Here is a 26,466-nt window from a genome sequence, read left to right on the forward strand (position 1 = left end):
AACTGTCTGGCGGGAAAACTAGGTCCTTCTCCAGCAAAAAAACTTTGAGTAGTTTCTGTGTCCCTTAATATAGCTATAGGTTTAGCTACATCATTTGGTGAAAAGGGGGTTCTCTTCCCTTTAGACAAAAGCCCTTTAAATCTCTCATCTGCCTTATTCACTTCACCTGCATTCACAGCAGTGGTTACCTCTAGACCCTTATTTGTAGTTAAAGCTACAGTTTGATCTGTGGCTTTTTTTAGTTCCCTTTTCGGACTCACTCTTATGAACCCCAGTAAGCCCCATGGGCTTCCCTCGCAACTTCTAGCATTCTGAACGAATGTGTCCTGTTTTATTACAGTGGAAACAAGCCATTGAGTTTCACCTCCACCATCAGTATCTTCCTTCCTAATCTGGGGAAGAGCTCTCCAAGTATTCCCAGCTATCCATTCTTTACCCTAGCAACTTGCCTTTCTTTCACACTCCCACTTTCTATCCTTTACAAATTTATAGGGTTGATGGAAAGAAGGTTTGGTTTTATGGATCTGCTCATAATCGACAACCATTACTGCTGCTTGCCTGGTAGTTGCAACCCTTTGGTCTTCCACGTGGGTTCTTATTACAGAAGGTAGGAAGTTTTTAAACTCTTTCAAGAGAATGATCTTTTGGAGAACTTCGTAGGTAGTTTCAACTCCCAGTGCTCATATCTGCCTGTCAAAACTGCTTGATTTAAGCCTTTCAAACTCAATCTAAGTTTGCCTAGGCTGCTTCCTTAAATTTCAAAGTTTTTCTCTGTATTCTTAAGGGACCAATGCATATGCACTCAAGATGGACTTTTTCACTACATCATAATCCCTAGAAATCTCCTCTGACTGTGAAGCATAAACTCCCTGTGCTCTACCTGTCAATTTGCGCTGCATAGGCAATGTCCAATTTGCCTTTGGCCAATTCATCTGTTTGGTTATCTTCTCAAATGAAATAAAGATTGTTTCAACATTTCTTTCTTCAAATTTTGGAAGAGCTTGTACAAATTTAAACGTCTCCCCACTAGATTCTGATCTGGACATAAGTCCTGCTTTACCTCCTGGTGTCTTTTTTTTTTAACTGCCAGCATTATAAGCTGGAGTTCTCTGTTTCTCTCTTTTACTCTTTCCTCCTTTTCTAGCCTCACCATTTCTAATTCCCTCTGGAGATCAAGTTTTTGCATTTCCATTTCTTTTCTTTCTCTCTCCTGCCTTTCTGCCTGTTCCTTGTAGAATGCCCTTTCTCTTTCTTTTTCTGTTTGTTCCTTTTGGAATGCCCTTTCTCTTTATGCTGCCTCTAGTTCCAATTTTTTCATTTGCAAATGAATTTGAGCCCATTCCAATGAACCACTCCTGGAGAACTTGGTCTCTCAGGTATTCCTTCCAGTTTTAAATGCTGTGCTATATCTTTGATTATCTCTGTTGTCTTAGCTTTGGCAGGTAACCCTACTCTTAATTTACTTGCCAATTCGATTAACCTGGCTTTTGGAATCCCTTGTAAAATTGTCAGGGACATCTCTTCCACTTGCAGGAAGGTTTTAGCAATTTCCATTGCCATCTGATTTTTGATAGTACAAACCTGCTGTTTCCTTTTAACTTTTATTACTTACTAAATCTGCAACCAAATTGTCATTGCCTTTTGTTCCAAAATTTCTTAGATCAAGAGACTGAATTTTGTTGTGATACTGTAGAGAACATATTTTTATTTTTTCTTGGACTGTGGCTTTAAGATTGGTCTGTGGTTTTAAAATCTACCATGGCTGCAGTTTAAAAAGAGATGTTCACTGGAGCAGGAAGAAGAAATTCTACAATGTTGCTATCTCCTAGAACAGTGTGCGCCAGGTTGGAGAGAATGGTGCTGGAAAGGAGACCTGGTTTAAGAGGGAACTGCCTAGCGACGGCCTCCAAACTTTGTCAGGACTCCCTGGGGAGTCCTGTAGTATCAAGCCCCACTGCTCGCCAAGCCGTGACAAATGTGAGAAGTTTGATTAGACATTCAGATTGCCCCAATTCTACCTAACTGTTTAATTTAGCTTAACAGAATACAAGCATCAGGTTTGTAAACTTAACAAGTAAATCGCTGTTCTTAAGCAAATTGTCTGCAACCAGTGGCAAAAGAAAGAAATGTGAACTGGTAACTTTTAACTCTATAACTTAAACTCTAGCCCTTCTTAAACCCCACAAACACATGACACACAAAACATGGATTTTAAGGGGGAGCTAAAACAGTTCAATAGCATCAATCTGGGGTTCAGGATTAGATGGGTTGACTTTGATTGCTTTCTTCCAAATTCCTTGCAAGTTGTTGTGGCTGACATGAGGTGGTCTCCCAGCACTTGCAGTCTGTGGTTCTCTGGTTGATACTTGCTTTTAATGGCTCTACTGGTGATTTTTCCCCTTTTCCTCCTGACGAGGGTTTCTCAAAGCAGGATACAGCGATGTGAGGAATATCCAGCTGTGGCAGGATTACTGGAGTCTTACAAAAAAAAGGACAGAGAGGTTTCAGGTCTTTCCTCTTTTCAGCCTAGGAGCTGATCTACTGCACTATCCTCACAGAACCTGGTCACTTGGTCAAGAGCCAATCAAAATGCCGTCGCTAGGCAGTTCCCTCTTAAACCAGGCCTCCTTTCCAGCACCATTCTCTCCAACCTGGCGCACACTGTTCTAGGAGATAGCAACATTGTAGAATTTCTTCTTCCTGCTCCAGTGAACATCTCTTTTTTAAACTGCAGCCATGGTAGATTTTAAAATCACAGACCAATCTTAAAGCCACAGTCCAAGAAAAAATAAAAATATGTTCTTTACAGTATCACAACAAAATTCAGTCTCTTGATCTAAGAAATTAAAATCTTGTCTGACAAATGTCGCTATGTTACTTGTCATTTAAAAATAAGTTACTTCTACACTGCACAAATGTAAAAAATCAAAAAGAAATAAAAATTAGCTACTTAAGACAGATACACATGGACTTATTTTGGTTGGGTTAACTTGATGCCTATTGCAACTAGACAAATTAGGTTGGCCGTGGATCCTTATTGTTATAATCCCCATGGAGAGCAAAAACTTTTAAAAGAAATTTAAACTTCCAGTTAATAGCAAAAAGAATGACATGCAAGATTTTATATTTTAAGACATTTACTTTAACAAAAGACTAACAACTATTGACTAAATATCATCTTTGTGCGCAACTCATATTTTAAACAAAAGAACAGAATACCCACCCTTTTTATTTTAGCACAGCTGAAAAAACACACTTCACAGTTATATGTTACAATGCTCTTTCAGTTGACGTTCAATTCTCCCGAAATCAGTCTAACGTGATTCTTAGCTCCCGAGCGTTTACTTCTCGGCTTTTCGTTTCTCAGTCTTCTAACTTCAACTTCTAACTTTCAACTTCTAACCACAGAACTGTCATTCATAGTGAAAGTATTCCTGGAGATCATCCTCCTAGCACAAGCTAGGGAAATCTTCCAGCTTCATTTTAACTTCTCACGAATTTGGTCTTTTCAATATGCGTGCAAGCTTCCACCCACATTCCAGTTCAGTGACCCACAGTCTCTCTCTCTCTCTCTCTCTCCCTCTCTCTCTCTCTCTCTCTCCCCCCTCTCTCTCTCCTTCCAGTGCAGTGAACCATAGAGATGCTCTCTCTCTCTCTCGTACTCTCACTCTCACACACTCTCACTCTCTCTCTCTCTCTCTCTCTCTCTCTTGCGCTCTCACTCTCTCTCTCCAGTGCAGTGAACCAGAGAGTCTATCTCTTTCTCTCTCTCTCCCTCTCTCCGGTGCAGTGAACCATAGAGACTCTCACTCTCTCTCTCTCACTCTCTCTCTCTCTCTCTCTCTCTCTCACTCTCTCTCTCACTCTCTCTCTCACTCTCTCTCTCACTCTCTCTCTCACTCTCTCTCTCTCATTTCATTTTACTTTGTTATGTTTTGGGATTATGTCTTTAATATTAATCTTTTAAACTTCATTATTGTAACAATATATTAATGTGCAGTTTAAGCATTTGTCCTGAAGACCACTTCCTAGCTTCATGTTCCTTTAGGAGAGCAGGAATTATGTAAAATCCCTTTGTAGCTGAGGTCTTGAGAGAAGGCTTGGCGATATTTCACTCGGATGTTACTAGTGAATAAGGGCTACAATTATGAAAGGAATAAATTGGTAAGTTAAAACTTTTTTCACTGTAGCTGAAAAGGTTAAAGGTGACATGATGAAAGTCTTCAAGAATATGTAGGTCTATAATTTAGCCAAGCAGTGCTGGACTGTTACTACCAGTGGAAACAAAGGGTGCTCATTTGAGATAATTGGAGAATTGAAGAGGAGTTGATAAAAAGAGTTGTCTTAAAGGATGGGTAGAACTTGGAATTCTCTGCTACAAATCTTTCATTGATTAAATGTCCTAAAACACTTTTAAAGAGAGAATTAAATAGTTGCTTAAAAGGAAGGAATATTAAGAGTACAGAATTCTAACAACAATGTAGCAGTAGAATAGGTGGGGGTGGGGGAGGGTGTGGAATTATTGAGAAGACTTGATGCTCCAAATAGCCTGTTCTACACTGTAATATTTTATGATACTACAGTAAAATCCTGTCTCCCAACACTATCCTATGGGCACTGAGACTGATCATTCTTTCGGCACCAATGTTAAGTTTTGTTAAGTTGGTTTGGGATCAGATCAGAAACCTTATCCAGAATTTTATGACCTCGTCGTAGCGGAAACAGGGCCATAAAATGCAGCGAGCCATTCTAAACTCCATTGGTTTCTGTGGGAATGTGAAATCCCGCTGGGGTAAAATTCCACCCCTTGTGTGTGAAGGTATGTTGTGAATTTAGCCATTAAACTGAAACTGTGTGCTGTTCTGTTGAAATTAAAATTCTGATCAAGCAATAACTACAGTAGCTTGTAGGAAATATTGGGTGGGGGGGGGGGGCAGTGGGGGGATGGGATTTTAACTCTGCATGATGGATGTGAAAGGATTTTGGTGGTGTTAAAATTTAAACCATCTGAAGTCCAAATCCAGTTTACCCCACTTGTGGTTTCAACTGAGGCAAATTGAGGGTGGGCGACTGACCTTGAGAGCTGGGTTATTAATTTAAGTATGTTAACGAGGTTGTGTGCCTCAAATTTTAACAGACTCTGATTGAACAGCTATGGGCTGGGTTTCCCGGTCAAGTGGAAGGACGCGCAAAGGGACAAACCTAACCTTTCCAGTGCTGCTTGTGGGTTGGGAGGGGCAGGAATGCTTCTCCCCAGCCACTCAACATGTCGACTTCCTGACCCACAATCAGTCCCTCAAAGCCTTCCTCCTTTCTGCTCCCTGGCTAAGGCCTTGCTGCTCATCAGCCAGTCAGCCTTTCAATCTGGCCATTTGCCAGCTGGGAAATGGGGGGGGGGAAGTCAAAGAGGGTCCATATTACTATCATGATAGTATAATAATTTTCATAATATTTTTCTGGTTTATTGTAAAGTAGGTTTATGGGGGTAACTATAGTTAGGTCTGTCTGTGTGATTTAATTACATTTGGAGTGCAAGTTTTAACTCATCAAAAGAAGTTAGGGTGCTTGATATGCTTTTGCGTAAAAATGGATGTTGGCTTAGCATGTAAGGTGTGAAGGGAATTTGCATTTTTAGATAGATGAAGGGAGATTTGGATATCAAAGGGATTTTAGCCTGTTTACAACTAGCCAGATAAGCAAGGCTAAGGAATATATTTATTTTCCCCAAAGATTAGTAACAATAAATAGTAGCAACATGAAATTTTTTATATTGTGAGGAAGATATAGTTTCAAAGACAGATGAAACAGTAGAATTTACATATTTAAAAAGGAGAGAAACTTTTTTTTAAAGGAGAATGAGGCACTGTGTCAGGAGAAGGCATGCGAGATCTAACAGAAGTGTGTCAAATAGCCTTAATGAAGCCTCCAGTATTTGTGCATAAGTCTGCTGTCTACTGAAACTGAAGCTGGAGAAAAGTTATTTGGAATTCCACTATCCAGGGTATTTTTTAATTTGCTGGATCTGCTTAAAGTCTAAAATTTATTTTGTACCGTTGCCTTAAAGGGGGTGTAACTGGGAGTCTGGTGAATTAGGAATTTTAAAAATTATTGTAGTAGTAATTGTACTTTTATGTATGTTCTTGGCATCTTCCATCTTGTTGATAAATATTTTACTTTAACTTTTTTAAATCTCTAAAACTCTTGGTGGACTACTTCTGAATTCAGTGCACACATCTCGAAATAAATACAAATTACAAAACCATTGTGATTTTTAAAATTCACTCACTGGATGTGGGCTTCGTTGGCTGGGCCAGCATTTATTGCGCAGACCTAGTTGCGCTTGAGAAGGTGGTGGTGAGCTGCCACCTTGAACTGCCAAAGTCCGTGTGGTGTAGGCACACCCACAGTGCTATTAGGAAAGGAGCTCCAGGATTTTGACCCAGCAACAATGCAGGAATGGCGATGTGTTTCCAAGTCAGGATGCTGAGTGATTTGGAGGGGAACTTTCAGATGATTGTGTTCTCATCTATCTGCTGCCCTTGTCCTTCCAGATGCCCGTGGTTGTAGTTTGGAAGGCGCTGTCTAAGGGGCCTTGGTGAATTCCTGCAGTGCATCTTGTAGATGGTGCACACTGCTGCTACTGGTGTGTTGGTGATGGAGGGAGTAAATGTTTGTGGATGTGGTGCCAATCAAGCAGACTGCTTTGTCCTGGATGGTGTCAAGCCTCTTGAGTGTTGTGGGAGCTGCACTCATCCAGGCAATTGGAGAGTATTCCATCACACTCCTGACTTGTGCCTTGTAGATGGTGGACAGGCTTTGGGGAGTCAGGAGGTGAGTTACTCGTCACAGGACTCCTAGCCTCTGACCCACTCTGGTAGCCACAGTTTTTATATGGATCGTCCAGTTCAGTTTCTGGTCAATAGAAACCCCCCAGGCTGTTGATTGAGGGGAGTTGAGTATCAAGTGCAATCAAATTTCCTTTGTGGATTTTGTCTGCCTGGCACACATCATATGCCACTTCATAACAATAACATGCATTTTTTGATTTCCCAGCTGGCACATCCACTCCCATTCCTTTGCTTCTTCCCCATGTCCAAGTAAATATGGGATGAAATCATTTTTTGGAATATGCAATTTGTTTCCTCCCTCTTTTGCAAAAGGTTCTAACTAACAGTTCTGTATGTAAGACTAGAAATTAGGTAAATTCTGAAGATGAAGAGTGATGTGGGAAGAAATTATCCAAAATAATACAATGAAGCCCAATGGGAAAAGACCAGAACATGCCATGTACTTATTTATGATTTAAACTTCTTATGTTGTGATCATGAAGCTTCTGGGTAATAAGATTGCCATTATTGTGAGTTATCAGATTGGATGATGGGAAGTCAAATGATAACTTGTAAAGGGTAAAACTCTGACTTAGATCTTTAAAATGTGTTCTACTCTTACTGGCTTTCTTGTCCACAACCTATTAATCAATTCTCTCTCTCTTCATTCTCTCATCCTCTCTCTCATTCTCTCATTCTCTCTCTCTCTCTTATTCTCTCTTTCTCTCATTCTCTCTCTCTCTTTCTCTCTCTCTCACATGCTCCCCTCTCTTGCTCACATGCACGCGCTCACACACTCTCCTCTCACACAGTTGCTCTCACACACACACACACACACACACACACACACACACACACACACACACACTTTCCTCTCTCACTTTTGCTCCGAGGCCTGCTCTCCTGCTACCCCTCACTCCCTCACTTAGATTTGCTCTCCCCCCCGCCCTTGTTCTTGCCCTGGAATTTACCTTGAAAATGCGCCATCCCACTGCTTCCTGCTCGTCCAGTCAGAGGCTGCTTGTTCCCTTCATTTGCTGCTGATTAGGCTCACTAATCAGCAGCAATGCAGAGAAAAAAACAGCTTCTAATTGGATGAGCAGCTTTACAGCATTTTTCAAACATAAGTCTGTTGAACATTCACCAAGCTTGCTGGGCTGAGTCCAGAGCCTGCAAGTTGGACGTGCCTGATATACATAGTGCTGCAATTAAACTGAGTTTCGAAAGCATCTGTGGAGAGAGTGTCATTGTTTCAGATTGGTGGTCCATTGACCTGAAACATCAATAATAATAAAAACAGAAAATGTTGGTGAAACACAATAGTTCTGACAGCATCTGTGGAGAGAGAAACAGAGTTAATGTTTCGAGTCCATATGATTCTTCAGAGCTGAAGAGAAGTAGAAAGGTGATGAAATTTATACTGTTTAAACGGGGTGGAGCAGGTGAAGCTGGATAGAAGGCTAGTGATAGATGGGGGCTAAGGAGAGATTGACAAAATTGTCATGGACAAAAAAGACAAAGGGAGTGTCACTGATAGTGGTAAGGACTAAAGAAGGTGCTGATAGTGGCCTTAAGGTAAGAAAGTAGAATGTGTGAATAGCAGAATGTTCTATTTCAGATTTCCAGCATCTGCAGTATTTTGCTTTTCTATTATATTGACCTGAAACATTAACTGTTTCTCTCTCCGTAGATGTTGTCAAACCCATTGAAAATTTCCAGTATTTCCTGTTTTTATTCCAGATTTCCAACCTTTTGCAGTCCTTTGCCCTTGTATGAATTTTAAAAACAAGACTAGTTGCTATGTTAGTGAACCTAATGGGTATCTGTTTACAATATAATACAACATTGGACAAGTCACCTCCAGATTCATGGAAACTTTTCAAACTGGAAAGGAGTTAGAAATACAGCATTCCAGGACTTACTGTTGAAAGCCCTGTTATTTGTAAATTATGCGAAATAAAAGAAAAACTTGCATTTTTATAACACTCTCCATGACCACTGGACATCTCAAAGCACTTTACAGCCAAGGAAGTTCTTTTGAAACGTAGTCACGGTAGTAATGCAGGAAACGCATTACAGCTAATTTGCCCCCAGTAAACTTGCACAAACAGCAGTGATAATGACCAGATAATCTGTTTTTGTGATGTTGATTGAGAGATAAGTACTGGCTAGGACATGGGGGATAGCCCCCCTCCCCTTCTTCAAAGAGTGCTATTGGATCTTTTACATCCACCCGAGCGGGCAGGGCCTTGGTTTAACGTCTCATCCGAAACATAGCATTTGCAACAGTGCAACTCCCTTGGTACTGCACTGGAACATCAGCCTCGATTTTTATCTATGGGATTTGAAACCTAGCACCATATGAATAAGCTATGGCTGACACAATGGTATTGAGTGCAAGAACTCAGATTTGTTCAAATTCAAGGTGGAGTAAATAATTTTGCAATGAAATTGAGAATGGTTTGATCTTTTAGAAAACTGAGTCTATAGAGTCAAAGGGAATTGTGTAAAGTTATTAAAATGGAAAAAATAAACTAATTTAAAATAGTTGAACGATCGTGAGGAGTACTAATCAAGAAAAATATTTGTGAAAAATCATGGAAAATGTCAGAATAGCATATAGGTAAGACAAATAAGATGAAACCAAATCTAAGTTATGGGAAATGCTTTAGGAAGTTTTTACTGTAGTTAGGTGTATGGAGACTTCGAGGTGATCCAGTTCAAAGTTTCAAAATTATGAAGGGACTGAATAACCTAATCCAGATAATTGTTCACAGTGACACAAAGTTATACACAATACACAATATACAAAGTGTATTGCATGTAAGACATTTATGAGTAAATAGAGAATTGAGACAGGATAATTTCACACCTTGTAGCAGATATATAGAATGAATCAGTAGGAAGGACAGTTGAAGCAAACTTCCTATTCAGCAAATGTACTAAGTGATTTGTGTATTTTAAACGGCATTTGCTTTGTTGTTAGTCCTGAAGTGTTTCAAGTGTGTAAGTAGCAGAAGTCTCTGTAGACTATGCTGAAATTACTACCATTGTTACTGTTATTATACAGTAAATGCTTAATTTATAAAACTTTTTATAAAGTTCTGTACTTGAGTGATGTAAAAAGAAGTGATGTGTACACTGAGTTTACTGGCTCTTTGGTTAAGTTTTATTAATTCTTAAACCGATTTCTATAATGGAAAGATCTGCAACTCTAATTTATTGGCATCCAGGGTATCAGGGGGAAGACAGTTGTGATGTCAGTGGACTAGTAATCCAGAGGTCCAGGCTAATGCTCTGAGGGCAATGGTTCAGATCCCACCAGCTGGTGGAATTTATATTCCATTAATAAATCTGGAATATAAAGCTAACATTTATTGTTGTAAAAACCCACCTAGTTCACTAATGTGAAGGAAATCTGCCATCTTGACCCCTGACACATACAATGTGGTCCACTGCAATGGCCACTTGGATTCAAGGCCAGTTAGGGATTGGCAACAAATGCTGGCCTTGCCAGCAATGCCCACATCCCATAAAAGAATAAAGCAAAAAAAAGTATTGTACAGTAGAGAGCCATCTGCTAGGACTCTTTTTATGGTACAATATACAATATGTGCTTTTTATCCTGCATTGATGTGAAAGGGGCAGTATTATTAGGAACAAAGTAGTAATATACTAAAATTGCCTTTTTCACCCCCTAACCTCTATACCAAAAGCAAAGAAATAACTTTTCACTATCCTAGGATATCTCAAAGTGCTTCAAAGCCAATGAATGCCTTTAAAAATGTAATGACTGTTGTAATGGAGGAAAAACACAGCAGCCAATTTCTGAATAGCAAGTTCCCACTAACAGCAATGTGATAAGAGTGTAAGAAATCTGTATTTAGTTGAGGGATAAATATTGACCAAGACACCAGACAAAATCTTATGCCCTTCTTTGAATAATGCCATGGGATCTTTCAAAGGTTACGGGGAGAAGGTGGGAGAATGGGGTTGAGAAACTTATCAGCCATGATTGAATGGCGGAGCAGACTTGATGGGCCGAATAGTCTAATTTCTGCTCCTATGTCTAATGGTCTTATGTCCACCAGAACAGGCAGATAGGACCTTGTATCGTACCAAAAAACAACTATACCAGATAACAATCTGCATTTTACAGAAAATGAAGTATACTTCTTATCGAGCTCCTAAAGTTCTCCTCCTGTGTCCTTTAGTTTGAGTGCCATTCAATGTTGTGGCAGTCATTAAACATCACCATGAGTGCTGCTGACACACAAATGTTGAATGAAAATGTATATGTGGTAAATGAATTATAAAAAGGAGATAGTCTTGAGACTCTGAATGTACTAGACTTCTAGCTGTAAATTAAACATTACAAGATCAAATAGTTTATGAGGGCAGTCCTAAATAATGCCAAAACCACAGTACCAAGATTCCATAATTTCTCCAAGCAATCAGAAAGAACCTTTTAGAGTAAATGTGCAGAAAACCCACAACCAAGAATTTATCCCAGCAACTCCTCTGTAAGATACTGCTCCCTGCTCCCCAACAACCTAGCAAAATATTGCTCTCCCACTGCATGCCCCCACTCCAAACTCTCCCCTGAGCTAGATATGATTTTTAAATCCTTCACTGTCACCCCAACACCAGAGCAAGATTTTGGCACACTCTCCTATGCTGAGAAAGGTTTCAACCCTTTTCCCCTGCTCTCACCTCCTCCACACCACTCTGCTTCCATTGTTGTGTTTTCCATTCCAATCCCTCACTGCCAATTGCCTTCTACCCATACAAGCTGTTCCAGAAGTTCCACCTCACAGGTTACCCCTATCAAGTCTCATTTCTCCCTAACCCCTTTCCAATTGTATTTTTCACCTACAGCTACTGACTCCATCCCTTCCCTGGCCACTGTCTTGAGTTGAATCAGACTGTTTGAAACCTCTTTGACCATGAGCTAAGCTTCCAAACCTGCATGCTCTTCCTCAAGATTACCATTTATATTGCCTGTCTGTGCTCCTGACTCAGCCCATTTGCTGGTGAAACCATGTCATTCTTTTGTTACCACCCCACCCCCGACTCACCTATTCTAGTGCGTTCCTGGATGGTGTTCCTTCTTCCGCCCTCCATAAATCTGAACTCATCTAAAAACGCTGCTGCTTATATCTTATCTCAGAACAAAGTCTTGCTCAATCACACCTATGCTCGCTGGACTATATTGGCTCCAAAGCTCCCTGTAATTTTTTCCCCCCGAGTTTGTGGGTGATTTCACAAGTCCGCAGCCCCTTTAAACTTTTTTGCGCAGCTGCGCATGCATGGTAATTTATAGAGGACAACTTCTGCGTGGGAACTTAGTTTAGATAAAACTTTGTGCCACAATTATAAAATTTTCATACTGGTGTTCAAATTCTTCCATGGTCTTGTCCCTTGCAATATCTTTAACCTCCACTAGCCCTACAACCTTCCAAGTACTCTGCATTCCTCCAATTCTGGTCTCTTATGCATCTTCCATTTCGTTTGCCGCACCAGTGGCTGCTGCGTTTTCAAACATCTAGACTCATAGCTCAAGAATTCCATCACAAACCTTTCTGTCTCTCCACCTCTCTCCTCTTCTTAAGATGAGCCTTCAAATCTACCTCTGGCCAAGCTTCAGTCACATGTCATAATATCGCTTTCTTTTAACACTATGTCAATGGTTGTCTGAATACGCTCATGTGAAGCACTTTGGGACGTTTTATTATGTTAATGATGATATATAAATTAAAATTGTTAATTGCTTTATATTCAGTTTGTGCCAGGAACCCGGACACTGATTCGTACTGCTGCCCTTGACAAAAGGCACTGTCCTATGTTAAGAGGATCCAAGCCAGTTGGTGAAGCAAAAACCAAGACACAGAGCTTTTCTGTACCAGAGAGTTTATTGGCTTTGTTCAATCTTGCAGCTGCCCACCCACACACCCAGTGCCCCAGCTATCCCCTATTTATATGTGCTCAAAGTAATTAATTAAACAATGCCCTTCACTTGTGTATCCTAACAATATAATTAACATACCATTAACATCCTGTACCAATTATTGTAGTGATATATTGAGAAATTGTACCATAAGTTTGCTGAGAATATAATATTTAAACTATCTTCTCCAATCTTCACTTGTGTACCCTGTTCTTTTGTATGAATAGGCTATCATTCAAGTGAAGGAATTGTGGTATTATGTCTCTTCAAAATGTGCTATTCTCACAGGATTCTTATGGTCTTATGTACATACCCATACCCATGCCCATCCCCCTCCCCTCCCACCCTCTTTCAGATAAAAACCTCGAGCTGCATATGACTATTTGTTGCACTGCAAGAAATAAAATCATCTTGCTTATCATTTTAGGTTTCTAATGACTCATTGTGTACAATGCTATCTAACAGCTATTGATACTTTCTTAGTCTTTCTCTTGTGCAAGTGTCTTCTCTTTCCCGCTTTGCAGTTTTCTTTATTAGTATGGAAGGAGGAAGGTACTGATTATTCAGTGATATTCAAGTTTAAGTTTCTCATTGCCCAGTAACAAGTGCCTGCTCCTGAATATAAAAGCAAAGTACTGTGGATGCTGGAAATCTGAAATAAAAACCAAAAATGCAGGTCTGGCAGCATCTGTGGAGAGAAAAACAGACTTAACGTTTAGAGTCTGTATGACTCTTCAGACTCTAAACATTAACTCTGTTTCTCTCTCCACAGATGCTGCCTGACCTGCTGAACTTTTCCAGCATTTTCTGTTCTTATGCCTGGCACCTGAAACTTGGTTGTCACAGCCTGACCTGTTTGTAGCATACGATTTCACAAAATATCCTTCAATTAAAAGTCTTCCATTTTAAGCTGTGGCTGGACGGATGAGTGAAGGCTTTTCTTTATTTATTTCATAATCTTGTTTAAAATGCTATCCAGAGTAATTGCTTTATGCCTTGGTGGTTGATTAACCTTTCTTTTGCTTGACATTCAGGGCAATGCCAAGGCTGCATTAAATTAATTATGCAGTTTTATTTATCGCTGGAATATTCCAATGCTTATGCTTAGCTGACTGCCATCTTCCCTGTAGATGGGAGAACAAATCATTGTTTAATGTTTTAGCCTTCTTTGTAAACAGAACCAAGGATACCAGGCCATATAAACAGATATTAGAACAGGTGATCAAAAGCTTTGTCAAGAAGTAAGTTTTAATAAGCATTTTAAAGGGAGATAGAGAGGGGGAAAGGATTAGGGTGGGATTTCCAATGCTTAGAGCCTAGGTTGCTGAAAGTGTAGTCACTGGCGGTAGAATGATGAAAATTGGGGATGCACAAGGGACCAGAATTGGAGAAGTACAAAGATCTAAGAGGATTGCAGGACTGGAGGAGATTACAGAAATAGAGAGGGACGAGGTCACAGAGAATTTAGAAAACAAGGATGAGAATATTAAAATATGGAAGCTCCTGGTCTGGCAATGCTAATGTAGATCAGCTTACACAGGTGAAAGGCAATGTTCCCTCTCAGGTGCGCGGCCATGCAGCAATTGGGAACATGCCTCGCAGGGGATAAACCGACTGCACATAAGCAACGGTGCCTTTTAAGATGCTTGCATGTGCAACCATGTGACAGTCTTAAAGGGACTGTACAGTGCAACAAACGGGCGGCAATCCATGTTGGGAACTTAGAGGGACCTTTGTTGATATGTGAACAGGACTTGATGAGAGTTAGGCTGCAAGCAACAAAGTTTTGGGTGAGCTCAAATTGATTGTAAAAATATAGCTGGCTAGAACAACATTCATGGCTTTATGAAGAACTCCTGTGAGAGAGCAAATGTGGGTAAATGGAGTTGAGGTATAATGCACCATGATCTAAACTGAATGGAGGAAGCAGCTTAGGGCTAACTGGCTTACTTATGTTTATATTGGACAGATTTGTATTTTACAAGTTTGTATTTTACAGATTTGTATTTTACAGATTTGTATTTTTAAGTTATCAGAGGATTTGTGAATTGGAGGCAAAGGTGACTAAATTAGGGACACCACATTGTGTTTCTGGATTATTGCTACCTCTTTGAGGGCTTGTGAATGACAGTTCATGAAGTTGTGTCTCTATGTGCAGGGATGTGGATGTGTGTGTTCCAAGAAGGAACCTATGTACAAATTCACAGCTCTCTGTAGGCAGTGTTGCCTAGGGTGGTTTGGTGGCTAGTATGATTGTGTGGGAATGAAATGTTTTCATGGTCAGCATTCCATGATTCCACTGTTTCATTGGGAGCATGTTCATTTGAGGAGTCATTTACCAACTTCAGTCATGTAACACTGCCCACATCGCACATCATAAGGTCTTTCTAGACACGACTAGCAATTTAATGCTTAATTTAGTATGGTGAATTTGGGTCCATCATAAACTAAGTTGAGACTTCTTAACATCACTGTAAAGCTGCTAGGGAAGGAAGATATTTATTCTATTACTTTGGACGAAATTTGAACCCACATCCCGGAGCAGAAGGTTGTATCGAGCTTTGTGTGTGGGGTGGTAATTGTGGGTTTATTGGACAAAATGCTGCAATTGTGCTGCTTTAATTGGTCATATGGGTCCAGTTACGATGCTGTGATGTTGGGGCCTTGGCCTCATTCTTGGCATTTAATTAAGTGGATTTTGCTGACAATCTTGAAAATGAGGGTTGAGCTGTGTTCACTAATACCATTTAAATGTCAAAATAACCATAGTGAAGGTTCTATGGGAACAAAGGAATTGTAAAAATGGCTTCATAGTGTTTGTAAAGCACTTCTAGGTGCCTTTTTATAATGGGAAACACTAGTAGAAAATCCTGAACTTGTTGAAGGAAACAGAATGCAGAAGTATTTTGGTAAGCATTCCGGAGACAACTTTGTTAGTGTGTTTAGTCTTTTTCAAAAAACACTTCTTTTAAACATGTAGCAAATCCATGGTCACAAACATTTGACGCAAGTTTATAAAGAATGAGGTCAATGGAGAGGCTCTAGAAACCACAGTGTAGCTTTACGGGAACAAAAATTAGACATTTCCATTTAGAGACTGTGTTTTGCAACCCTTAGATACATTATTAATGAAGCCTTTAACAACTACAATAAATTAATCTGCTCTTGAGGGTATTTGTTCAGGTAAGATGCCTTATTAGCATATCTGATGGATCTGCTGTCAGTACCGATTAAACCACCCGCCCTTGGAAACTCTCTTGGGAAAATAATGAATAAAATGTGATACAATTGTGCATTTTTTTTAAATTTTGGGGGTCTTGGTGAGAGAGCGCTATCTGACCAATGAGGATTTTGGCATTAATCAACTTCATCCTGAGTAAAATTGCAGCTTCTCTTTTCTTTCTCACTCGTCACCTCCATTTTAAATCTGTTTCCTTAGTGTACATTCTGTATATTGAATGCACTTTAATTTTTTTTAATCATCTCTTGGCAGTGTTATATAGATCATAGATTAGAAGCAGGTTAGTCAGAATAACCAGTTATGAGAAGATTGGTTTTCTTTATTGCTTGAATGTTGCAGTTGAAGCTTTGATACTAGCATTCTTCAGTTAAGTATAAGCTAAGTTTTGACTATAGATTGATATTAATTCTGATTCTGATTTTAAGCTAAAATTTTGTGTGCCACTTTTATAGCAACGGTTCTGTTGGATGGGATTGCTTGAACAGATAGTGCAAAGAACGTGAGGAGGAAGAATTCCAACACACATCAGTGAAATGTCAAACCTAAGCAGATGGAAGCAACACATTTGTCAAAAAAATTGGAAACGTATTTAATGACTTTTCTGTCTTTTTTTAAAAAAAGTTTAATATCTTTATCAAACCTTGTGGGTAAATGTAATTGGCCCTAATAGTGGAGCAAGAGCAGTGCATGCATAAACTGAAGGGGAAATAGCTACACCACCTGCTCAAAATGGCAAAATTGTCTTGGGCTGCTGGTGACTTACCCTGGAGCCTTGAGCCATATAGAAAGTTTAAACACGTTTCCTTTCAATTTTCATGTATCTCAAGTTATTTATTATGGGAGTTATTTATCCTCAAACTGTTGTTATGTGGGAAAAAATTTTTGGAGTCAATTTGTGCACAGCAAGGCCCCACATGTGAATGTATGATGAGATAATCAATGTTTGGTGGTGTAGTTTGGATACATTGACTACTTATTCAAAAAGGTAGGTAGAAAAAGTTCCTCTGGCTGAGTAGGTAAATGCATTGTGAATGAGATACTGAAATATATATTAAGTTCAGCAGCAGAGTCATTACTTTTGGCTTTCGTACCCCTCAGCTAGGTGGGGAAATAAATGAGTGAAGGCTTCCACTTGCAATGCTGCCTTTATAAACTTGTTGGGAAGGGTAAGGGCTGGATTATGTTTTTTAATTTATTCTTTCATGGTATGTGGGCATTGCTGGCTAGACCAGTATTTATTGCCCATCCCAAATTGCCTTTGAGAAGGTGGTGGTGATCCACCCTTCTTGAACTGCTGCAGTCCACGTGATGTAGGTACACTCAGTGTTGTTAGGAAAGGAGTTCCAGGATTTTGATCCACTAACAATGAAGGAAAGGTGCTACAGTTCCAAGTCAGGATGGTGTGTGCCTTAGAGCGGTACTTGCAAGTGGTGGTGTTCCCATATGTCTGCTGCCCTTGTCGTTCAAGGTGGTAGAGGTCATTGGCTTGGAAGGTGCTGTTGAAGGAGCCTTGGTGAAATGCTGCATTGCATCTTCTAGATGGTGCACAATGTTGCCACTGTGTTTCAGTGGTGGATGGGATGCCAATCAAGTGGACTGCTTTGTTCTGGATAAGAACATAACATAAGAAATAGGAACAGAAGTAGGCCATTCGGCCCCTCAAGCTTGCCCTGCCATTCAATAAGATCATGGCTGATCTGCCCCAGGCCTCAGCTGCTCATAGCCCTCAACTCCCAGATATTTCAAAAATCTATCTACCGCCTCTTTAAATACATTCAGTGATCCAGTCTGCACAAGTCTCTGGGATAGAGAATTCCAGACATTTACTACCTTTGAGAGAAGAAATTCCTTTGCATCTCAATTTTAAATGAGTGTCTCTTTATTCTGGATGGCGTTGATCTTGTGTTGTTGGAACTACCCTCCTCCAGGCAACTGGAGAGTATTCCACCCATATTCCTGACTTGTGCCTTGTAAGTGGTCAACAGGCTTGGGGGGAATCAGGTGGTGAGTTACTCGCTGCAAAATTTCCAGCCTCAGACCTGTTCTTGTATAGCCACAATATTTATATGGCTGGTCAATGGTAACCCCTAGGATGTTGATAGTGGGGGATTCAGTGATGGTAATGCCCTTCGAATATCAAGGGGAGATGGATTCTTGGGGATGGTCATTGCCTGGCATTTGTGTGGGATGAATGTTGCTTGCCGCTTATAAGCCCAAGCCTGAATGTTGTCCAGGCCTTGCTGCATATGGACACTGGCTGCTTTATCTGAGGGGTCACAAGTTATGCTGAACACTGTACAATCATCAGCAAACATCCCCACCTGTGATCTTATGATGGAGAGAAGGTCAAAGATGAAGCAGCTGAAGATGGTTGGGCCTAGGACACTATCCTTAGGAACTCCTGCAGCAATGGGAAGAGTGTCCTGCAGTCAGCATCATGGTGAAGCAGTCTGGGAAGACTGTCCTGCAGTCAGCATCACGGTGAAGCAGTCTGGGAAAAGTGTCCTGCAGTCAGTTCTTGAAAATAACAAGAGCGACATCACAAGACAGGGTGAGAGAGCGGCGGAGAGATTAGAACCAGCGTGAGTGTGGGGAAGCTTCAAAAAGTGGCGTCAGCACAAAGGTGAGAGCTGATTGGTGAGTAGTGGGTAAGCGTTTTTCTCCACTTTAAAATAGATTAAGCTAAGGAAAGGTAAGAGTTCCGGTTTTTATTTAAAGTACGTAAATAATTTAACTTTTTACTGTATTTAACTTAACATAAGGTTTTTTTTTCAACTAGAGGCATGGCAGGACAGCTCAGTCCCATGTTATGTACTGCCTGCAATGTGTGGGAAGTCCTAGATGCTCCTTGTGCTTTGGCCGACCACGTGTGCAGGAAGTGCCACCTGCTGCAGCTACTTGAGCTCAGAGTTTCAGAGCTTGAGCGGCAGCTGGAGGCACTCAGGTGCATCCGCAAGGCTGAGAGTTTTGTGGATAGCACATTTTTAGACATCGTAACCCCGCAGCTTACGGAAGTGCAGACATAGAGGGAATGAGTGACCATCAGTCAGAAGAAAGGTGTCAGGCAGGTAGTCAGGAAATCTCCAGGGTGCATCTCTCTTGAGAACCATTTCCTGTGTTGGAAAATAAGGAATGACATTTCCTCTGGGGAATGCAGCCATGCTCATGGCACTGTGAGTGGCTCAGCTGCACAGGGAGGGAGAAAAACAGAAGGGAAGAGCAATAGTGGTAGGAGACTCAATTGTAAGCGGAATAGACAGGCGTTTCTGCAGCCATAGACATGACTCCAGGCTGGAATGTTGCTTCCCAGGTGCCAGAGTCAAGGATGTCACTGAACAGCTGCAGGGCATTCTAAGCAGGGAAGGCAAACAGACAGAGATCGTGGTGCATATTGGTACCAATGACATAGGTAAAAAGAGGGATGAGATCCTGCAAGCAGAATTTATGGAGTTAAGAAGCAGATTAAAAAACAGGACCTCAAAGGTAGTGATCTCTGAATTACTTCCGGTGTTACGTGCTAGTGAGTATAAAAATAGGAGGTTAGTCCAGATGAATGCTTGGCTGGAGAGATGGTGCAGGAGGGAAGGCTTTAGATTTCTGGGACATTGGGACTGTCTTTGGGGGTAGTGGGACCTGTACAAGGCAAACGGGTTGCACCTGAACCGGAGTGGGACCAACGTCCTTGTGGGGAGGTTTGCTAGTGCTGTTGGGGAGGGTTTAAACTAACTTGGCAGGGGGATGTGATCCTGAGAGGAGCTTCAGCAAGGGGAGATGCACAGCCAAAATTTGAAAAGAGCAAGTGAGCCTGGAAGGCATATAAATTATAGGCCAGTTAAGGCACAAGGGAGTTTGGCAAGGTTGGATGGTATTTATTTTAATACAAGGAATCTGACGAATAAGGCGATGAGTTGAGGGCACAAATTAACACATGGAAGCATGATGTTATTGCTGTCACAGAGACATGGTTGAGGGAGGGGCAGGATTGGCAGCTCAATATTTCAGGATATAGGGTCTTCAGGCAAGACAGGGAAGGAGGTAAAAGAGGAGGAGGTATCACAATATTGATCAAGGAATCAATTACAGCAATAAGGAGGGATGGTATCTTTGAAGGCTCCTCAAATGAAGCCATATGGATAGAACTTGAAAACAAAAAAGGAGCAATCTCATTGCTAGGAGTGTGCTATAGGCCCCCAAACAGTCAAAGAGAAATAGAAGAGCAGATATGTAAGCAAATTTCAGAGAAATGTAAAAATAATAGGGTAGTAATAGAGGGGGATTTCAACTTCCCCAAAATTAACTGGGTTAGTCATAGTGTGATAGGTTTAGAGGGAGCAGAATTCTTAAAATGCATCTAGGAGAGCTTTTTAAGCCAGTACGCAGAAGGTCCTACAAGGGGCAGAATTTTGCCCTTGAAGGGCGGGCGGGCAGCTGATCGCCGCCGAAACGGGCCCCACCGCCATTTTAAGTGGGCCGGCTGCCCAACGGGAAGCACTATGCGCAACCTGTGCGGGGGGGGGGGGAATTCCCCAACTCTCAGAGTGCACTCTTTCACACGTGCGCACGAAAGAGCACACATCTCCCTGAGGCAAAGTGCTGCCTCGGAGACCACTGAAAGGCTGGCAAATATAAAAAATAGAACAATAAAAAATTCATTAACATGTCCCCCTCATGTGAAAGTGTCACATGAGATGAGACATGTTAATCAAATAAACAACAACTTTATTTAATGTTTTTAAAACCACTATCAAACCTCATCCTGCCACTGGATGAGGTTTGTTAAAAAAAAATCACCTACCCGCCTGTCCATTGGGCCCGTGCGCTGAGCTGAAGTTCGCACAGGCCCCTCAAAATCGTTGATGATTGGCAAGTTAAGGGCCTTAGCGAGGCCTTTAATGGCGGGCGCACATCCTGCTGCATTGTGCGCCTGCCAACCGAAATATCGCGATGCCACGTGCTGATGTCGGGACGCTCATGCGATGTCAGCGCGTGATATTTTAAGCACTGGCATGCGGGCTCCGCCACCTGCACACCAGCCAGAAGATTCTGCACAAGAGAGGGGGCGGTCCTGGACTTAATTTTACGGAATGAAGCCAGCCAAGTGGTAGAGGTATCAATGGGGGAACATTTTTCAGATAGTGATCATAACTCTGTTAGATTCAAGGTTGTTATGGAAAAGGACAAGGATGGGCCAGAAATCAGGTTTCTAAATTGGGGGAAGGCCAATTTTAATAAGATCAGATATGATTTGGCCAGAGTGGACTGGGAGCATCTACTTTTAGGTAAATCTGCGTCAGAACAATGGGACTCACTTAAGAAGAAAATAGGGAGAGTACATGGCCACCATATTCCAATAAAGGTAAAGGGTGGGACCAACAAATCCAGGGAACCCTGGATGTTGAAGGATATACATGATTGGATAAAGAGAAAAAGGGAGGCTTATGACAGAAACCGAGGGCGCAAAACAGCGGAAGCCCTAGAGGAGTATAGAATGTGTAGGGGGGGACTTAAAAAGGAAATTAGGAGAGCAAAAAGGGAGCATGAAAAAGCATTGGCAGGTAAAATACAGGAAAATCCAAAGTTATTTTGCAAGTACATTAAGAGCAAGAGGATAACTAGGGAAAGAGTAGGGCCCATTAAGGACCATAGTGGTAATTTGTGTGTGGAGCCGGAAGATGTGGGTAGGGTTCTAAATGAATACTTTGTGTCGCTGCTCACAGGTGAAAGGGACGATGAGGGTATGGAAATCAGGCAGAAGGACTGAGACATAATTAAAGAAATTCGGATAGAAAGGGAGGAGGTTCTAAGTGGTCTGAAAGGCTTGACAGTAGATAAATCTCCAGGATGAAATGAACCCAGGCTGTTGAGTGAGGCAAGGGAGGAGATAGCAGGGGCGCTGGCAATTTTCAATACCTCTCTGGCCACAGGAGAGGTGCTGGAGGACTCGAGGACAGACAATGTGATACCGTTATTCAAGAAGGGAGGAAGGGATAAACCAGAGAACTTCAGGCCAGTCAGTCTAACCTCAGTGGTGGGGAAACAATTGGAAGCAATTCTGAGGAACAGAATTAATCTACACTTGGAGAGGCAGGGATTAATCAAGGACAGTCAGCGTGGTTTTGTAAAGGGGAGGTCATGTCTGACCAATTTGATTGAATTTTTCGAAGAGGTGACCAGGTGTGTAGATGAGGGAAATGGATTTGATGTAGTCTACTTGGACTTCAGCAAGGCTTTTGATAAGGTCCTGCATGGGAAACTGATAATGAAGTTAAGAACCAATGGGATCCAAGGAAATTTGGCAAATTTGATCCAGAATTGGCTGAATGGAAGCAGAGGGTGATGGTTGAGGGGTGTTTTTGTGACTGGATGCCTGTGTCCAGTGGGATCAGTGTTGTTGGGTCCCTTGCTGTTTGTGGTATATATAAACAAGTTAGACTTGAATGTAGGACGGCTGATCAGTAAGTTTACGGATGATACGAAAATTGGTGGAGTAGTAAATAGTGAAGAGGACAGCCTTAGATTACAGGAGGATATAGATGGGCTGGTCAGATGGGCTGATCAGTGACAAATGGAATTTAATCCGGATAATTGTGAGGTGATGCACTTGGGCAGGACAAACAAGGCATGGGAATACACAATGAACGGTAGGACCCTGGGAAGTATCGAGGATCAGAGGGACCTTGGTGTGCATGTCCATCAGACCCTTAAGGTAGCAGGACAGGTAGGTAAGATGGTTAAGAAGGCATATGGGATACTTGCCTTTATTAACCGAGGCATAGGATATAAGAGCAGGGAGGTTTTGCTGGAACTGTATAAAACACTGGGTAGGCCACAGCTAGAGTATTGCGTGTAGTTCTGGAATCTGCATTATAGGAAGGATGTGATTGCACTAAAGAGAGTGCAGAGGAGATTTACCAGGATGTTGCCTGGGCTGGAGAGTTTTAGTTATGAGGAGAGATTGGATAAACTGAGGTTATTTTGCTTGGATCAGAGGAGATTGAGGTGTATAAAATTATCAGGGGCATAGATAGGGTAGACAGGAAGGAACTTATCCTCTTGGTGGAGAGATCAATAACCAGGGGGCATAGATTTAAGGTAAGTGGCAGGAAATTTAGAGGGGATGTGAGGAAGAATTTTTTCACCCAGACGGTGGTGGGAATCTGGAACTCATTGCCTGAAGGGGTGGTAGAGGCAGAAACCCTCATAACATTTAAGCATTTGGATGTGCACTTGCGATGCCATGGCATTCAAGACTATGGGCCTAGTGCTGGAAAATGGGATAAGAATAGTTAGGTACGCAGACTCGATGAGCCGAAGGGCCTTTTTCTGTGTTGTAGACCTCTATGACTATAACTCTATGTCCTTGGATTGTGATGATTCACCTCCAACAACCACAACCATCTTATTTTGTGCTAGGTATGACTCCAACCAGGGGAGAGTTTTCCCCCGATTCTCAGCGACTCCAGTTTTCCTAGGGCTCCTTGATAACCACACTTGGCCAAATGCTGCCTTGATGTCAAGGACAATCACTCTCACCTCACTTCTTGAGTTCAGCTCTGTGGTCCATGGCTGTGGTGAGGTCAGGAGCTGAATGGCTCTGGCGGAACCCAAACTGAGTGTCATTTGAGCTTATTGCTGAGTAAGTGCCACTTGACTGCATTGTCAACGACATCTTCCATCGCTTTGCTGATAATCAAGAGTAAAATGATAGGGCAGTAATTGGCCAGGTTGGATTTGCCCTGCTTTTTGGTATGGGACATACCTGAGCAATTTTCCATATTGATGGGTAGATGCCAGTGCTGTAGCTGTAACTGGAACAGCTTGGCTAAAGACACGGCTAGTTCTGGAACATAAGTCTTCAGTACTATTTCCGCAATGTTGTCAGGGCCTATAGTGTCCAGTTACTTATGCTGTTTCTTGACATCATGTGGTGTAAATCGAATTGGCTGAAGACTGGCATCTGTGATGCCGGAGACCTCAGGAGGAGGCCAATGTAGACCATCCACTCGGCCCTTCTGGCTGAAGAGGGTTGCAAATGCTTCAACCTTGCCTTTTGCACTGATGTGCTGTGCTCCCGCTTCATTGAAGATGAGGACATGTGTGGAGCTTTGGCTGTGAGTATCCTTACCCATCTCCAAGTTCCAGGCCAATACTCACTGTCAAAATTCACATGTGAAGAATATTTGGGTGAAATAACACAGAGCTGCTGACACTCATGAAACTATATATATCGAATGAGGAAAGAGATGAGTAGGAGAGGAATGGCAAAGAGCTGTTCTAAATGAAAATAGTAAAATTAGTAACACAATAAGGGGTATGGGGTGTAGTTAGTAATGCAATTTGGACTTTAACACTGCAGTCATAAGAAAGATCTGCAATTGTAATACTGAAATCACTAGGTCTGTAAATGCATTGGTTCTGGACCATTAAATATAAGAGCTTTTTGACTAATGAATTGAAGTACATTGTGAGTGATTTTGGTTTGAGATTAACTTTAAACAAAATACAAGTGACTGTGTAGTGGAGGAATTAGACCTTGAAGCAAGGTTTCCATAAAAGTACCCATTCATAACTTGAAAAAATTGGATTGAATTTATGAGAGATTTCTTTTGAAAAAAAATGCTGCAATCTCTGAAAGTTGAAAATGGAGTAAATATACTTTGAGTAAGGATTGGAGACTTCCGACTTTTCACACTTGGTCCAGTAATCCTATACAACAGAGGTTTGGCCCTTTTGGGTTTTTTTTTTTACAGTGAGTGATTGGGAAGCGGTTTGACCTGCTGGGATTCTGAAGCATTTATGACTGGAAAGTGTTTGGCCCAGAGTGATTCAATCCTTGGATCAGAATTTAGTTTTCATTGGGAGTCTACTGCATTTTATCTATCTCTTGTCACCTATTAATAAACCAAGTACATAGAAATCCATATTCCTTTTGAAATTGATATAATGAGTAAACTTCACCTAAACTATGTGGGGTGCTAGTGACTGAAATGATGCTTGCTAAGTTGAGGTCAAGAGATACTTCAACCCCTGGAGGGCTGTCCTCTTCTTCCTCTGTTCCCACTGGGACCGCTACATGTGCTGCACCTTGGAAAGGGAAGATAAATATAGAAAATAGGAGCAGGAGTAGGCCATTCAGCCCATTAAGCCTGCTCCACCATTCATTATGATCATGGCTAATCATCCAACTCAATGACCTGTTCCTGCTTCCTCCCCATATCCTTTGATCCCTTTCGCCTCAAGAGGTATATCTAGCTCTTTCTTGAAAATATAGAATGTTTTGGCCTCAACTACTTTCTGTGGTAGCAAATTCCACAGGCTCACCACTCTCTGGGTGAAGAAATTTCTCCTCATCTCAGTCCTAAATGGTCTACCCCATATACTCAGACTGTGACCCCTGTTTGTGGGCTTCCCCCCCATCTGGGACATCCTTCCTGCATCTACCCTGTCTAGTCCTGTTAGAATTTTATAGATTTCTATGAGATCACCCCTCATTCTTCTGAACTCCAGCGAATATAATCCTAACCGATTCCAAGTCTCCTCATATGTCAGTCCCGCCATCTCAGGAATCAGTCTGGTAAACCTTCACTGCACTCCCTCTATACAAGAACATCCTTCCTCAGATAAGTAGACAAAAATTGCACACAATATTCCAGGTGTGGTCTTACCAAGGACCTGTATAATTGCAGCAAGATACACCTCTCGCTATGAAGGCCAACATATCATTTGCCTTCGTTCCCACCTGCAAAATGGGGATAAGAATAGGATTTAACAATAAGGTAAAAAAAAAAGTTAAGTGGCCACTGAAGGCTATGGGACTTGGTCATTCATCGTGTACGAGGGTGAGATTTCAGTGAGAAGAAAGGCCAAGATGACCAGAAACGCTGAGGGTCTAATCCTCCAGCCTCGCCAGTTACTATGTTCCTAAAACACCCCTTCTTGCAAAATGTCAGTGATCTTCTCTTCTAGTCAGGACAGTAATTGGATTGGCAGCACCCCTCCTCCACTCCTTGTCTGATCCATTGTATTGTGTGCCAGTTTGTCCTACAAGAAAGAAGACAGTGTGTTTATGATAGCCAAGTGAGATGATCTGAGGATATGTATGTCAGAGTGAAATAGTGTGGATGTTGTGTGAAAGGTGAGAAAATGAGGGAAGTAATTATAAGGACAGTATCAGGTACAGAGTGTGGCAGTCAAAGCGGAAGCTGGTGGACTGAAATGGTGGGAGGAGGGCAGTGAGAAGTTGGTTGGATAGGATGGTGAGTGCTGAAGCTACAGGTGATACAGGGCTAAGCAGAAGGTAGTGAGAAAAATGAGTTAGGAATCTAATTTAGCAGTCCTTGCCAGATCTTTCTGCATGTTTCTTGAGTTGAGCTCCTCTGTCTACTTGGCTTATCATTTCCCTCTCCACCGCAGAAAATTAGTATAGATGAGTACATAAGAAATTAAATACT

At 41.5% G+C, this 26,466-nt stretch overlaps 1 protein-coding gene across 4 annotated transcripts in view; it reads left to right on the top strand.

Annotated features, from left to right (window-relative positions):
- zswim5 (zinc finger, SWIM-type containing 5) overlaps positions 1-26,466 on the top strand; it is a 252,422-nt gene that overhangs the window by 82,277 nt on the left and 143,679 nt on the right. For 2 of the 4 annotated variants that reach the window (XM_041207626.1, XM_041207625.1), the window contains one exon: positions 493-607. The exons of the other annotated variants lie outside the window; for them this stretch is intronic. The gene's annotated coding sequence lies outside the window, so the exon portion shown is untranslated. The remainder of the gene's footprint in view (positions 1-492; positions 608-26,466) is intronic. 4 annotated transcript variants of the gene reach the window in all.

The sequence above is a fragment of the Carcharodon carcharias genome, chromosome 16 (assembly GCF_017639515.1).
Source record: "Carcharodon carcharias isolate sCarCar2 chromosome 16, sCarCar2.pri, whole genome shotgun sequence".
NCBI lineage: Eukaryota > Metazoa > Chordata > Chondrichthyes > Lamniformes > Lamnidae > Carcharodon > Carcharodon carcharias.